Here is a 12496-nt window from a genome sequence, read left to right as displayed (position 1 = left end):
CGATGAGCCAAGATTGCACCATTGCACTCCAGCCTGGGCAATAAGAGCAAGACTCCCTCTCAAAAAAAGAAAAGAAAATGCAAAAATTAGCTGGGTGTGGTGGCACACCACACTGTACCTGGCCATGAAGCATGTATTAAACAAGTCCCAGCTACCCAAGAGTGAGGCAGGAGACTTCACTTGAACCCGGGAGGCAGAGGTTGCAGTGAGCTGAGATGGTGCCACTGCACTCCAGCAATTCTCCCGCCTCATGTTAGCCAGGCTGATCTCGAACTGACTTCAGGTGATCTGCCCATTTGGTCTCCCAAAGTGCTAAGATTACAGGCATGAGCCACCATGCCTGGCCTTCCATAGGACTTTATACCGGAAATTCACTAAGTCGCACAGCAAATGTAGACGGAAACTTGTGAATGGCTTTTTCTCAAAATGACCTGGTTAAAATCAGAGCGAGTCATTAAAGCTCCCTGGTGTTGTGCTGTAAAATGTTACTTTTGCCAATGGCAGGATGCCGCCCCCACCTCCACGGGGCTATGAAGTAATGTGCAGCATCCACACTGATCACCTTCCCAGAGTGTGTGGACATGTGTAAGCCCTAGGCCTGGGTGGCTGAGACTTGGTCTTGCAGCCCCCTGGCCTGGGCCCCATTTATTCCGTCCACCCATGGAGCATGGGCTGGCCTAGGGCAGGGCTTTCCACAGCTCCAGGCTAGGGTGGAAAGAGCCAACTGGGAGGTAGCAGGAAGCCCCCCACAGACCAGGAAGGTGCACGGACCCCATGCTGAATTCAGGGAGAAGTCACCAAGGGTCTGCATGGGGACCAGGGTGGGGGAAGGCAGGCAGTGCTACAGGCTCCCTAGGAGGAGGCCAGAGCTGGCTGGGGTGCAGCAGCTGAGACCTCTCCCTGCAGGGCCAGGCTGCACCCTTTCCCATGCAAAGGCTTGCCTCTGTGATGCAGAGACCAGACAGGAAGGCTGGAGGGCCTAGGTGGCAGTGCAGGAGGCCGGGCCACCATCAGGGCCCGGGTGTCTTTCTCAGTGTGGCTGGAGCTACTGAGAGCCCTGCCCTCGGCAAATAGCTGAGGAGAGCACCCCTGTTTGTGTGCCCAGATACTTTCTGAGCCGGGTGGCCTCTCCTAATGCTTCTGACCAGTGGATTTAAGAAAATATCAGCCCCCGTGGCCAGGCATGATGGCTCACACCTGTAATCCCAACACTTTGGTAGGCAGAGCTGGGAGATCACTTCAGGTCAGGAGTTTAAAACCAGCCTGGCCAACATGATGAAACGCTGTCTCCACTTAAAATACAATTAGCCGGGCATACTGGTAGGCTCCTGTAATCCCAGCTACTCGGGAGACAGTAAGGAGAATTGTTTGAACCCAGGTGGTGGAAGTTGCAGTGAGTTGAGATCACACCACTACACTCCAGCCTCGGTGACAGAGCGAGACTCCATCTCAAAAAAAAAAAAAAAAAGTCTCCAGAGATTTTGGGATTTTGGATTTTGCCTATTTGCTTTCAGCTTCTGTTTCTGGCGGAGGTAACAATAGTGAGTCACCTCCTGCAAGGTCCCTGCTGTGAGATCAGGCCACCGCTCAGGCCGTCCTGTGATTCTCACTCAGCAGGCCAAAGCACCTCCAGGTCACCTGACAGGAGCCCAGAGCATTTGAGTCCCAGCCCCAACCAGCAGTGGCCTTTGCCCTGGACAAGTACCTGGGACTACAGTCGTGTGCCACCACACCTGGCTAATTCTACACGTCTCTGATGTGGAGACAGGCTGGCCATTCATTCAGGTGTGGGAGTATTTGTGTGTGTGTGTGGTGTTACGAGCTCTGGGCTTGTCAGCGGAGGGAACAGTGCACAAGATGTGTGAGCTCTTGGATCCTAGAATACTTGGGAATGACGGGCAGATAAATAGTGATGGTAATAAACAGTAACAGGCCAGGCTAAAAGGCTCAGCCTCCCAGCTACCTACCAGGCTGAGGTGGGAGGATTGCTTGAGCCTGGGATTGCTTGCATTACTGCACTCCGGCCTGGACGACAGAGTGAGACCCTATCTCCCCCGCCCCCCCCAAAAAAAGTGCATCCTTTTTGGTGCTGAGTGCTGTGGGGACACAGTTGCAATTGGGGATGGATGGCCTGGGAAGGCTTCCCTAGAAACTGACATTAGGGTGAGGCCATAGCAAGTGAGGAAGGGGCTGGGCAGAGGAATAAGCAGGTCCAGAGGCCCTCTGGCAGCAGACTGCCCAGCGGCGGGGAGCAGTCCTGATAGGAGCCACATGGGAACTTGGGCTTGTTTTGTCTGAGAGGCCCCACTGGCTGCTGGATGGGGACAGGCAGGCTCCTCAGAAGCTCTCAAAATGGTGCAGTTTAGAGCCTTGGGGTTGGAGGTGTTAAGTAAGGCTCAGAACTTGGAGGTTCACATTTTATTCAAAGCTGTTGGCCGGGCGTGGTGGCCCACCCCTGTAATCCCAGCACTTTGGGAGGCTGAAGCAGGCAGATCACCTGAGGTCTGGGGTTCGAGACCAGCCTGGCCAACATGGAGAAACCCCATCTCTACTAAAAATATAAAATTAGCCCGGTGTGGTGGCAGGTGCTGTAATATCAGCTAATTTGGGAGGCTGAGGCAGGAGAATTTCTTGAACCGGGAGGTGGAGGTTGCGGTGAGCTGAGATCCCGCCATTGCACTCTGGCCTAGGTGACAAGCGAAACTTCGTCTTAAAAAAAAAAAGCTGTTTAGTGAGCACTTGTGAGTCAATGACAATTCGTAAACATCGGCTCGTTTGCTCTGTGTGGCAATCAGGCTGAGGTGGACGGCATCTCCTGAGGAAGTAACGTGTGAAGGGGCCAACAGTTTGCAATGGAAGAGCTCCAAGGGCTTGGGGACAGGCTGAAGGAAGGGTGTGAGGTGGGAGGGGAGGTAAGGACAGCGTCAAGGTTTCTACGTGAAAGAGTGGGAGAAGAGCAGGACTGGCACCGGGAGTCATGGGGGGTGCCGAGCTGGAGAGAAACAGGACTGCGAGCCTGCAGGGGATGGTGTCCAGGAGGCCAGGGTCACTCGGCTGAGTGTGGCCAGTGGGCAAGTCAGGGACAGCTGACCCCCAGTAATGCTAAAACAAAAATCAATAAATGTGTAAATAAAACACTTTGGCTGTAGTGGGAGAATGGCTGGGGGCCAGGAGGCTACCAGAGCCCAGTGGCTGGAGGACTTTGACTGTCCTGGGCAAGGATGTTGGATTTTATTATTTTGTTACTCTTTCTTTCTTTCTTTCTCTCTCTCTCTCTCTCTTTCTTTCTTTCTTTCTTTCCCCTTCCTTCCTTCCTTCCTTCCTTCCTTCCTTCCTTCCTTCCTTCCTTCCTTTCTTTTTCTTCCTTCCTTCCTTTCTTCCCCCTTTCCCTTTCCCTTTCCTTTCCTTCCTCTCCCTCCCTCCCTCCTTCCTTCCTTCCTTCCTTCCTTTTTTTTTGAGACGGAGTTTCGCTCTTGTTACCCAGGCTGGAGTGCAATGGTATGATCTCGGCTCACTGCAACCTCCATCTCCTGGGTTCAGGCAATTCTCCTCTCTCAGCCTCCTGAGTAGCTGGGACTACAGGCACGTGCCACCATGCCCAGCTAATTTTTTGTGTTTTTAGTAGAGACGGAGTTTCACCATGTTGACCAGGATGGTCTCGATCTCTTGACCTTGTGATCCACCTGCCTCAGGCTCCCAAAGTGCTGGGATTACAGGCGTGAGCCAACGCGCCCGGCCCTCTTTCTTTTCCTTTCCTTCTCTTTCTTTTCCTTCCTTCCTTTCTCTCTCTCTCTCTTTCTTTCCTTTTTTTTTTTTTTTTTTTTTTTTGAGACAGAGTCTGACTGTGTTGCTTAGGTTGGAGTGCAGTGAACTGAGATCGTGCTTGGCTCACTGCAACCTCTGCCTCCCGGGGTCAAGCGATTCTCCTGCCTCAGCCTCCCAAGTAGCTAGGACTACAGGCTCATGACACCACGGCTGGCTAATGTTTGTATTTTTTGGTAGAGATGGGGTTTCACTATGTTAGCCAGGCTGGTCTTGAACTCCTGACCTCGTGGTCCTCCCTCCTTGGCCTCCTGAAGTGCTGGGATTACAGGCGTGAACCACTGCGTGTGGCCCCTATTTCTTTTTAAGACAGGGTCATGCTAGAGTGCAGTGGCATAATCACAGCTCACTGCAGCCTCACGCTCCTGGGCTCAAGCAGTCTTCCTGCCCAGGCATCCTGAGTAACTGGGACTATTGGCATGCACACCTGGCTAATTAAAAAATTATTCTGTAGAGATCTCACTATATTGCCTTGGCTGGTCTTGAATTCTTGGGCTCAAGCAATCCTTTTACCTCAGACTCCCAAAGTGCTGGGATTACAGTTGTGAGCAACGATGCCCAACCAGATTTTATTTTTATTTTTGGGACAGGGTCTCACTCTGTCACCCAGGCTGGAGTACTGTGTCATGATCACAGCTCACTGCAGCCTTGACTTTCTGGGGTCAGTAATCCTCCCAGTTTAGCCTCCCTAGAAGCTTGGACTACAGGTGCACACCACCATGCCCAGCTATTTTTTTTTTTTTTTGTATTTTTGGTAGACATGAGGTTTTACCATGTTGCTCAGGCTGGTCTCAAACGCCTGGGCTCAAGCAATCTGGCTGCCTCGGCCTCCAAAGATTTCAGGCATGAGTCATCATTCCTGGGCTCAAGAGATCTGGCTGCCTCAGCCTCCCAAAAATTTCAGGCATGAGTCACCACGCCTGGCCCAGATTTTATTACTTAATATTTTGTTGTTGCTTGAAGCTACCTGATCTTTTTTATCCAATAGTTTCTTACAGCCAGGCGCGGTGGCTCACGCCTATAATCCCAGCACTTTGGTAGGCCGAGACAGGCAGATTGCTTGAGTCCAGGAGTCTGAGACCAGCCTGGGCAACACAGTGAAGCTCTTTCTTTACTAAATATATTTTTGAGATGGAGTTTTGCTCTTGTTGCCCAGGCTGGAGTGCTATAATGTGATCTCGGCTCACTGCAACCTCCACCTCCCCGATTCAAGCGATTCTCCTGCCTCAGCCTCCTGAGTAGCTGGGATTACAGGCATGCGCCACCATTCTTGGCTAATTTTGTATTTTTAGTAGAGATGGGGTTTCTCCATGTTGGCCAGGCTGGTCTTGAACCCCTGACCTCAGTGATCTGCCTGTCTCGGCCTCCCAAAGTGTTGAGATTACAGGTGTGAGCCACTGCACCCCAGTGGCTCAAAAAGAATACTGATTTTTTTTTTTTTTTTTTTGATATGGAGTTTCACTCTTGTTGCCCAGGCTAGAGTACAACCACGTAATCTTGGCTCACTGCAACCTCTGGCTCCTGGGTGATTCTCCTGGCGCATCCTCCCTAGTGGCTGGGATTTACAGGTACCTGCCACCAGCCTTTCTAATTTTTGTATTTTTAGTAGAGATGGGCTTTTGGGTTTTCACCATGTTGGCCAGACTGTTCTCAAACTCCTGACATCAGGTGATCTGCACTCCTCAGCCTCCCAAAGTGCTGGAATTACAGGTGTGAGCCACCACATCCAGCCTACGAAGTTTTTTTAATTAGCTGAGTGTGGGCCAGGCGCAGTGGCTCATGCCTGTAATCCCAGTACTTCGGGAGGCCAAGGGGAGTGGATTGCCTGAGCTCAAGAGTTCTTGACCAGCCTGGGCAACGCAGTGAAATCCCGTCTCTTCTAAAAATACAAAAAATTAGCTGGAGGCAAAGGTTGCAGTGAGTCAAGATTGCACCATTGCACTCCAGACTGGGCAACAGAGTGAGACTCCGTCTCAAAAAAAAAAAAAAAAATTAGCTGGGTGTGATTGAGGCTGGGCATGGTGGCTCATGCCTGTAATTTCAGCACTTTGGGAGGCAGATGGATTGCCTGAGCTCAGGAGTTTGAGACCAGCCTGGGCAATATGGTGAAACCTCTACTAAAAAAAAAAGAAAAAAAAATGTGTGTGTGTGTATTATATATATAATATATGTAAAAAGATTAGCTTAGCTGGGCATGGTGGCATATGCCTGTAATCCCAGCTACTGGGGAGGCTGAGGCAGGAGAATAGCTTGAACCTGGAAGGCAGAGGTTGCAGTGAGCCAAGATTGCACCACTGCACTCCAGCCTGGGCAAGAGAGGGAGATTCTGTCTCAAAAAAAAAAAATTAGCTGGTGTGTTGACCTCACCTGTAGTCCCAGCTATATGGGAGGCTGAGGTGGGAGGATCACTTGAGTCCAGGTGGTAGAGGCTGCAATGAGCTGTGATCGCGTGACTACACTGCAGCCTGGGTGACAGAGCCAGATCCTATCTCAAAAAGGAAACGGTCATGATGCTTCCCAAGCGGGATATGGTGGGAACACTCCAAGGCCATGGAGAAGAGGGTATGGGCCAGAGCCATGGAAGGAGTGAGCACGTAGACTCCAGAGGCAAACTGCCTGTCTAGACAGCTTGGGCCTGCGGAGCACACCGCACTCCCTGGCCACCGCCACATGGGGTCCTGTGGAGCTGCCCACCTCACTGTGATCCTCCCTGGGTAAAGCTTCTGACTCGATACCGAGGCTGAGGCCACATGGCCATGACAACCTGAGCACCACAAGCCACGCTCTATGTTTGTGATGTGCTCGGGCCTCCTACCAAAAGCCATGTGCCCAGGCTGATCCTCTGTGTAATGTGGGGAGGAGGTCCCACTGGAAAGGCCCCAGTAAATGCAGCTGGGGCCCTTTCAGACAGCTGTCAGGGTGTGACCCTGAGGACTGGCTCCCCAGGGCCACTGCAGCACAGGTGGTCATGTCTCACAGTGGAGGCGGTGGTGGCCCTGCTGCTCTGCAGACTGTGGGTGAGGCTCCAAGGCTGGCCCCTTGCGCAGCCCCTGGTGACTCCTTGGCTTCTGGAGCAGAACTCTAGTCTTCACGTGGTGCTCTTCTCAAGGTCCTGTGTGCATGTCTGTGGCCAGGTTCCCCGTTTGGAAGGACATCAGTTGTATTGGATGGGGGGGTCGGACCCTGCTCCAGTGAGGCCACATCTTAATCACACCTGCAATGACTCTATGTTTTCAAGTAAGGCCACATTCTGAGGTGTTGAAAATTAGGAGGCCAATATGAATTTGGGGGGACTCAGTTTAGCCTATACTATGTACATATCAAATGCAATTTCCTCTTTTTTCCTTTGAGACCTACTCTGTCACCCAGGCTGGAGTGCAGATCTCGGCTCACTGCCTCTGCCTCTGGGCTCCAGCAATCCTCCACCTCAGCCTCCTGAGAAGCTGGGAATACAGGTGCATGCCACCATGCCTGGCTAATTTTTGTATTTTTGGTAGAGATGAGATTTTGCCATGTTGCCCAGACTGGTCTTGAACTCTTCAGCTCAAGTGATTAACTTGCCTCGGCCTCCCAAAGTGCTGGGATTACTCACCCTGCACAGCCTCCAGATAAAATTTTCAAAAAAACCTTTTCATAGCGGTAATAGGAAACAAATGACATAGGCATAGCCTTGATAAATGTGCCAAGCCCATTTGAAAACAACATGTTTGCCTGAGGCAAGACTTGTGGGATAGGACAGGAATGCTCTGTTCCTGGGGCCGATACCTGATGGAGAGTGTCTATTCTTCCCTTTTAAGTTTTTATTTTATTTATTTATTTTAAATTTTTATTATTATCATTTTTTTGAGACGGAGTTTTGCTCTTGTCACCCAGGCTGGAGTGCAATGGCGCGATCTCAGCTCACCGCAACCTCCGCCTCCTGGGTTCAGGTAATTCTCCTGCCTCAGCCTCCCGAGTAGCTGGAACTACAGGCACGTGCCACCATGCCCAGCTAATTTTTTTATTTTTAGTAGAGACGGGGTTTCACCTTGTTGACCAGGATGGTCTCGATCTCTTGACCTCATGATCCACCCGCCTCGGCCTCCCAAAGTGCTGGGATTATAGGCGTGAGCCACCGCCCCTGGCCTAAGTTTTTATTTTAATATTTTATTTTTGGCGATGGGATCGTGCTGTTTTGCCCAGGCTGGTCTGGAACTCCTGGGCTCAAATGATCCTCCCAACTTGGCCTCCCAAAGTGCTGGGATTACAGGTGCAAGCCTCTGTGTCCAGCCCATTTTTCCCTTTTCATAGATACACTTCACATACAGGCTCTTTTTGCAGCTCCTATCAAATCCCAACAATATGTTTGAGAGAATTTGACAAGACAGTTCTAAGGTTTATCTGGTAGAGAAGCAGCAGATCCTAGGTGGCTTTCCTCAGGCCCAGCACTGGCAAATAGCACCTTTCTAGCCTTGGGTGTGAATCCAGGGGTGGCAGTAGAGCTTCAGGACACATGCACCCTCATGTCCCTCCTCCATGTAAACAGAAGGCTTCAGTGGCACCTCCTTTGAGTTGTAAGGATTGAACATGCTCACAGAAGTTGTGTGCACAGTAAGGTGGACGCTGAAATGCAGCAGGTCCTCTCCCCCGTTCTGTCCCTCTCCCACCTCTCCCCCACCTCATCTTTGACCTCTAGGGGACCAATTATAACACAAGATGTCAAGAATAGCTCATGTAAAGCCATCCCACCCCAGTCACCCGGTTGCTGCATAGTGTCACATTCACAGGAGTACAATACAGTCACTAGTCATCCTTTCCTAGTAATATGAACATCCAGTAATTCTTTGCTGCGTAACAGGCCTTGTGCTGGAAAGGTTCTTCAGACCTTGCCTGCGTGCTCTTGCCCAGCTGCAGTCGTCCCAGGGCTGGCTGGCGGCTGTGGGTTTGCTGGCATTGCTGCTGGTTGGTGCTGCTGTCAGTCCCAGCTACTCGGGAGGCTGAGGGGACAGCTTGGTCCCAGGAGGTTAACGCTGTCTCGCAAAAAAAAAAGAAAAAAAAGGTGCGAGGGGCTACAAGGGCTCCGAGGTCCTGGTTCTGGAGGCCCACAAAGTCTCTTTTGCATCATCCTGTTTGTCAGCACAAGATGCTGAACTGGGGAAACAGGCTCCCCCTACTGGTGGCGAGAACTGTGGACAATTTGTGGTCGTTTTGAGTCCATTATAGGTCACCAAAGTACCTTCAGTCTTGCTTGTTTCTCAACATTAATGAAAGTGGACCCGGTGCTTGGTTATAGCAGGTTTCCTAAACTCTCCTTCCGACCTGCAGAGTTTTAGTCTGCAGAGCGCTCTCTACTGGTGCACAGCATGCATAACCCTTGTTCTCATCCCTGGTGGGTGCTCATGTCTCCTCCACTCTTTTTTTTCTTTTTTTGAGACGGAGTTTCGCTGTTATTACCCAGACTGGAGTGCAATGGCATGATCTCGGCTCACCGCAACCTCCGCCTTCTGGGTTCAGGCAATTCTCCTGCCTCAGCCTCCCTAGTAGATGGGACTACAGGCGCGCACCACCATGCCCAGCTAATTTTTGTATTTTTAGTAGAGACGGGGTTTCACCTTGTTGACCAGGATGGTCTTGATCTCTTGACCTTGTGACCCACCCTCCTCGGCCTCCCAAAGTGCTGGGATTATAGGTGTGAGCCACTGGGCCGGCCTTTCATTTTTTTTCTTTTTTGTTAGAGGTGGGGTTTCACCGGCTGGGTACGGTGGCTCACACCTGTCATCCCAGCACTTTGGAGGCCAAGGTGGGCGGATCACCTGAGGTCGGGAGTTCAAGACCAGCCTGACCAACATGGTGAAACCCCGTCTTTTTATTAAAATAATAATAAAAAATAAATAAAATAAAATAAAAAGAGATGGGATTTCACCATGTTGGCCAGACTGATCTCAAACTCCTGACCTCAGGTGATTCACCCACCTCAGCCTCCCGAAGTGCTGGGATGACAGGCGTGAGCCACCACACCCGGCCGTGCCTCCTCTATTTTGATCCCATCCTCCTCGTCCTACCAACACCCTGTACTCATCCTGTGTATTTAGTTTATATAAATGTTGCCGGGCGTGGTGGTTCATGCCTGTAATGCCAGCACTTTGGGAGGGGCAAAGGAGTCTAATGGGGCAACAACCCCCAGCGTGAAGACATTTTGTTGTTTTTAAGACACAGTCTTGCTGTGATGCCCAGGCTGACATGCAGTGGCACAATCCTGGCTCACTGTAACCTCCACCTCCTGGGTTCAAGCGATTTTTAGTAAAGACAGGGTTTCACTATGTTGGCCAGGCTGGTCTCAAACTCCTGACCTTGTGATCAGCCCGCCTTGGCCTCCCAAAGTACTAGGATTACAGGCACGAGACACTGCGCCCGGCTTCTACTTCTTAAAAGGCTGAGAGGCAGTAGGATTGCTTGAGTCCTGAAGTGTGAGGCTGCAGTGAGTTTTGATAGTGCCACTGCACTCCAGGCAGGGTGACAGCGAGACCCTGACTCTAAAAAAAAAAAGAAAAGAGAGAAAAACAGCATACACTACTAATAGTCCAGTTTGCTATAATGTTTACTTTGGCCTTTATCAGGCTAGAGAGTCCTTTTATCTCTCCCCTACCCTTTTTTTTTTTGAAACGGAGTCTCGCTCTTGTCGCCCAGGCTGGAGTGCAGCGGCTCGATCTGGGCACACCACAACCTCCACCTCCCGGGTTCAAGCAATTCTCCTGCCACAGCCTCCTGAGTAGCTGGGATTACAGGTGGGTGCCACCATGCCTGGCTATTTTTTTTTTTTTTTGTATTTTTAGTAGAGACGGAGTTTCACCATGTTGGTCAGGCTGGTCTCAAACTCCTGACTTCGTGATTTGCCCACCTCGGCCTCCCAAAGTGCGGGATTACAGGCATGAGTCACCATGCCCGGCCGGTCTCTCCCTTTTGTAAGAGCTTTTAGAATTGTCAATAGATGGTGAATTGTATCATAATTTCTGCATCTATTGAAGTGCACCATTGAGTTGATGGAGTTCTTCCCTGCTTGCCCATATGGTGAACAACACTGACTTTCTTTTCTTTTTTTTTTTGAGATGGAGTTTCACTCTTGTTACCCAGGCTGGAGTGCAATGACACGATCTCGGCTCACCAAAACCTCTGCCTCCTGGATTTGAGCAATTCTGCCTCAGCCTCCTGAGTAGCTGGGATTACAGGTGTGTGCCACCATGCCCAGCTAATTTTTTGTATTTTTAGTAGAGACAGGGTTTCACCATGTTGACCAGGATGGTCTCAATCTCTTGACCTCGTGATCCACCCACCTCGGCCTCCCAAAGTGCTGGGATTACAGGTTTGAGCCACCGCGCCCGGCCCAACACTTACTTTCTGATGTTGAACAATCCCTGAAATAAACTCTGCTTGGTTTCCATCAGTTTTCTTTTTGTTTCCCTTTAGATTTTGTAATTTATTTTGGATTTTTGCATCCAAGTCCATAATTGTAACTAGACAAATACAGGCAGATTTTAAAAGGACAAGTTGGGAGGCTGAGGTGGAAGGTTCACAAGAGCCTGAGATTGAGGCTTCAGCGAGCCTTGATTTCGCCACTGCACTCCAACCTGGGTGACAGAGCAAAGACCCTGTCTCTAAAAAATAACAAAAGGTTGAGTTTACCTACAGTCTCACCAAACAGTGAAAGAGCTTATCTTCCTCTTGAAGCAGGAGGGACTGTAAGAAAGACCTCTCAAACACAGAACTGGGAAGGAAGGGGTGATTTATTCCGTTGGGAGCAAGGTGGTATAGTCACCTAATAGCCAAGCTTGTCTAACGAAGGAAATCTCTGCCTTTATATAGGCTCACAACTCTAGATATTCATGTGACACAGGGTGTTGGGTTTACAGTTTTAGAAAGCACATGTGAGGGGGTCTGATGGATGAAGTAAGCGTAGGGGTTTGAGCAAGATTGAATGGGAACAATAGAGGGCGTTTCTCCATATAGCCCCCACCCTTAAGATCGCCTGAGGACCTTAAAGGGGGGTTTAATCTTTAACCTCCAGATCGCTGACCTCATGCCTGCTATGTCTCAACTTTTACTTCCTCCTTTGAGACAAGAGACAGGAAGAGGGGTTTCTTTCCTCACTCTTGTTTCCTTTACAGATCTTGCTCATGTATTTTTATAATTTTAGTTACCTTAACATAAATGCCAAATCAATTTCTACTTTTTCACTAGACATCATCATAGCTCTAGGCACAGGCAAGCCGCATCATGATTTTTTTTTTTTGAGACGGAGTTTCACCTGTTGTTACCCAGGCTGGAGTGCAATGGCAGGATCTCGGCTCACCGCAACCTCCGCCTCCTGGGTTCAGGCAATTCTCCTGCCTCAGCCTCCTGAGTAGCTGGGACTACAGGCATGTACCACTGTGCCCAGCTAATTTTTGTATTTTTAGTAAAGACGGGGTTTCACCTTGTTGACCAGGATGGTCTCGATCTGACCTTGTGATCCACACGCCTCGGCCTCCCAAAGTGCTGGGATTACAGGCGTGAGCCACCGCGCCGGCCCCCAAACGCATTTCAACCATTACAATTGTTTCCTTTTTTGTGGTTACTGTAACCACTTCAGTGAACCATTTAATGGCATAATGTGTTTAAATTATTTTTTTTCCTTCCTGGGATAGTTCCCAGGAGAGGG

The 12496-nt window shown here is 50.1% G+C and overlaps 1 pseudogene; it reads left to right on the top strand.

Annotated features, from left to right (window-relative positions):
• The first annotated feature begins 6329 nt into the window (after positions 1 to 6329).
• On the top strand, positions 6330 to 12337 carry LOC144578735 (transmembrane protein 191A-like; annotated as a pseudogene).
• Positions 12338 to 12496: the final 159 nt, after the last annotated feature.

Source organism: Callithrix jacchus, chromosome 1, assembly GCF_049354715.1.
Source record: "Callithrix jacchus isolate 240 chromosome 1, calJac240_pri, whole genome shotgun sequence".
In the NCBI taxonomy this organism is placed as follows: Eukaryota; Metazoa; Chordata; class Mammalia; order Primates; family Cebidae; genus Callithrix; species Callithrix jacchus.
The sequence above is the reverse complement of the archived record's forward strand: the minus strand, read 5'-3'. Positions and strand labels throughout refer to the sequence as shown.